The 4380-nt window shown below is 33.2% G+C and overlaps 1 pseudogene; it reads left to right on the top strand.

The window, feature by feature from the left end:
- The first annotated feature begins 2201 nt into the window (after positions 1-2201).
- LOC132050934 (proteinase inhibitor I-B-like) lies at positions 2202-3219 on the top strand (annotated as a pseudogene).
- Positions 3220-4380: the final 1161 nt, after the last annotated feature.

Here is a 4380-nt window from a genome sequence, read left to right as displayed (position 1 = left end):
AATATACGAATTTCCGATATCTTACACCGAGGGGTTGCCGGGATCCCGAGAGAGAGAGACGATGGCAAAAGAAATCCATGTTTGCATCGCACATCCTTGACTCATGATCATCCTCTTGCTTACAAAACTTGCCAAGCTTTATTTTAGCCATTGCATAACAATCTTTAACGGAGAAAAAAGAACAAAAAAAAATTAACTTAACAAGTGCTCCCATACGAAATTAAAGTACGGACAAATGCAACAAAAAAAAAAAAAGAGAGAGAGAGAAAGAAAGGCAAAATACGGTAGAACAAGCTAAATAAAGTTGAACTTAGTTACCTTTGATTCAAAAACAAGCTGGTCTTTTGCTCAGATTTGGCGTGTTCTTCACAAATTTGGAGAGTTCTTTGGCCTAGGGTTCTAAACGGGTATGGTAAATGTGGGTGGGTGAAGTAAATGTAGGGTGGATGAAAATGATTTGAACGGTAATATTAATTAGGTTTTAGCAAGTTATTTTCCATTTTTTTAAAATTATACTGGCCCTTTTTACAGCTCCAACGCGCTCAAAAATGTGGATAATAACGCGCCTGAGTTTTGGTGCAATCGAGGGGTAGTTTAATTCGGTTTTTACTAAGTTAAGGTGTGTAATAGGTCGTTAGTATAGTTTAGGTGTGATATCGACTTTTCGGGTATAGTTCAGGGGGATTTTGATGTATTTTGCCTTTTTTTTTTACAATCAATACTTAGATTAGGCAATGCTCAGTCACCAACGTACCAATGGTGGTTTGGAAAAAGAAAAAATATATATATATGTACACCGAGGATATTTTTGGCTGTCAGTAATACAAATATTATTATGAAATCTCCCAAAAATAGTCATGGCCCCAAATTATGTGAATGTGTACATGAGAAGTCTCTCTAATTCGCGAAACCAGAAATTCTACAATCTCCAAGAGTTACTTGTACAAGAGCATAATGTGTTCAAAGCATCATAAATGGAAAGGACTAACAAAAACATTTCGTGGAATAACAAGTTCAAGTTAAAGTTATATATTATCTTAAAGTTCTTCAATTAATAGATTGAAAGAGAACATAATAAGTACAAGTTGCACTTTGATTGAGATTTTTTTTTTTTAAAATGTTTTGCTTTGATTGAGATTTAACAATGGAAAACTATAGGTAGAAATTTCATAACCAAAGTGCATTCAAAAAAATTTCGTCCTCTCCTATTTGAGAGATTTGGGAAGAAATGGAAGGATTCTTGTTTGGCTATGAAGAGGAGAGAGGGAAAGAGGGTCAACTATTAATCAAAATTAAAAAATTGAGTTAATTAAATAAATCTGAAGCATTTATTTGTTAACGGAACACTTGTAATGATTTCAAGGCCCAAAATGGGAGAAAGGCGTAGTCATGTAATCACGTCTCAACATCGACTAATAAATTAGTATCATCCACGCGGAATCATTTACTTACAAGCATGGCGGAGCCACCTTAGGTGAAGGCTGTTCCGGTGCCATCCTTCGCCGGAAAATTACGCGATGTACATTGATTAAATGATACTCCCTCCATCTCAAAATATTTATCGCATTTTTTATTTACACGTCCCTTAAGAAAACATTTATAAGGGTAGCATTTTGATAATTTTACCCTCTTAACATATTTCATATGATCTCTCCTCAATAAATATTTACTCCATTAATGGTGAGAAGCTCTTAAATGTTGCAAATTAATACAAGGATAAAATGGAAAACGTTACTTAATTTTGTCTTGATTAAACAAAAAGCACAAATATTTTGAGACAAGTGTTTTTTGTAAGGACGACAAATATTTTTGAGACGGAGGAGTAGTTATTATGAGTATATATTTAATTTTACACACTCTTACCACAAATGAAAATAAAATTTGCCTTTTTGCCAAATTACCGACTCCGCTTCCAAGGTGTTGCTTTTCACAGATCTACATGGAAATCATAAAACAATCAATTTTATAACAACATTTAATATACGTACTGTAAGAACAAATATTGACAGAAAACTTAACATAAAAAATTAACAGTGTGTGATGGACAACTCATCAAGCTTATCTTCAACATTAAATTAATCTACTATGGCTGCTCATGAGAAAAATAAGTGGTTTTCATGCATGTATTTGAGGCAACAACTCTCCTATAAATAGTCCTCTATAGCCAAATGAATCTAACACAATCATCACATCTTGGTTTGTTAATTTCAATTCTTCAAGGCAATTAGAAAAAAATAGCCAAAGACTATGGAGAAGTTAACTCTCGTGGTCGCTTTTTTGCTTCTTGCATCACGTACGTTTGCCCTTATTTTCCTCTTTCATTGATTCCGACATTTATTTTTATACATTTATTTCTATAAAAAAATTTAAGAAAAATAAAAGAAATTATTTAATTAATTCTATGAACAGTCTTTCAGCCTATCACTGCTCGAGATTTGGAAATCGATGTCTTTCAACTTGATGTGTCTCAGTCTGGTTGCCCAGGTTTAGTCCCATTCTTCATAATTCAACATTATAATATATCCATTGTATATAATACCATTATTGTTAGTGCAGTACTGCAGTCTAATAAATATTTTGTTTGTTCTAATCCATCGATAACCAATTACTAATTGATATAGTACTTCTATGCTATTTGAATAACTACATCTAATGTACTAATGTTGTTGGAACTAAGTCAAATATTGATGAATTTAGAAGTTGGCAATAGTAGTTAAACTTTTCTACAAGGACCAATAACGTAACTCATCTTTTTTATGGTGTTTGTATATAATTATGCATATGCTTTCTAATTCTTTTTATAATAATTAATCTCTGTCTTTCTTATTATATGTACATTGTAGGAGTGACAAAGGACACATGGCCAGAACTTCTTGGGGTACCAGCTAAACTTGCTAGGGAAACAATCCAAAGGAAAATCCAAGATTAACTAATATTCCAAACGTGTTGAATGGTTCTCCAGTGACAGAAGATTTTAGATGTGATCGAGTTCGTCTTTTTGTTAATGTGTTGGACTTTGTCGTACAAACTCCCGTAGTAACTTAAGGGGGAGAAATTACTCACATCTAATATTTAACTAGATCTGCTAGGTAGCCCCAAGAAAATAAATTGGAGCTGTATGGTTAATGTATCCAATGTATTCCACCATTTGGTGATAAATAAATTTGGCTTTTGACATATTAATATATATCATCCTGCCAATTCCGTTTATGATGCAAATCACTGCCTCCTGTAATTTTATTTTGTTCTATTTTCATTATTTCTGTTATAAAGAAAGCATAGTTATGTTTTACCCTTTTCATTCTCTAGAGGACATATACAGAAAGATATCTTTCGCTACTAGTAATATGAATATTATGAGACAACTCCCCAACATTGATTAAACTGACCCCAAATTATATTTGTATATATGTGCATGTTTAGATGAGAAGTCTTATAATTCTTTAATTAGAGGTTTTTAAATTTTTATGACGAAAATCAAAGGTGAGTCTTCTTTGTACTATGATTATGAGTATTAATAACCAATATTCATCACAAGACACATAATATATTCTAAAATCACAAACCAAAGATACTAAAAACAAATGTTCAATAGAGAACCAACACAAGACTCGCAAAACCAGTTCTACAATCCTCAAGACTACCTTGTACTAAAGCATTGTGTTCAAACATCACAAATGGAAAGGACTAACAAAAAGATACAAGATAATAATACCCACAGATAGGAAGTGTTTGGCTTAATTACTCTGATCGACTCTCTCCTAAATCCTAATGTGTCACGCATTCAGAATTATAGTAATGATATTTCAGCTTGCGAATTTATAAATGTTAAGAAGAGGAGATCAATCACGCTGGATGGTGAGTAAATGACTCAATTATAACTATTTTGTTTGTGTACAAATATATGTTGGAAAAACTGTGTTCAGAAGCGTAGGAAACAATAACCGAAGCTGGAAAAACAGTAGAAAAAAACGAGAAGCTGATAGCCAAGTTGGAAAAAAATTTGAAACTAAGAAATATCAACCACGAATTCAACGTGTGTCCTTAAGAATTTAATCCCTCTTGTACGAGGTTATGGATTATTTCCTTCAGGGATAAAGCGGATATACGGAGTCGCGGGAGTGGCGGTACCTCAAACGCCTACGACTTCGACGAACTCAAATTTGGCAACGAACCACACACAGACTCGATAGTTTTATTTTCGGGAAAAGAATGCAGAATTTGCTATGCAGAAAAAAATTCAGTAGTTAAAAATGAGGCTTTGCCTCAGTATATATAGCCTCGAAAATGCCTGTTTAGAATAGGCAGGTTGGTGACTGTTCGGAAAGGCCTTGCCTGTTCAGAAAATAAGAAAGTTGGGAGTTTAATTTATTCCGCGAA

Source organism: Lycium ferocissimum, chromosome 3, assembly GCF_029784015.1.
Source record: "Lycium ferocissimum isolate CSIRO_LF1 chromosome 3, AGI_CSIRO_Lferr_CH_V1, whole genome shotgun sequence".
In the NCBI taxonomy this organism is placed as follows: Eukaryota; Viridiplantae; Streptophyta; class Magnoliopsida; order Solanales; family Solanaceae; genus Lycium; species Lycium ferocissimum.
This window is presented reverse-complemented; position numbering and strand designations above follow the sequence as displayed.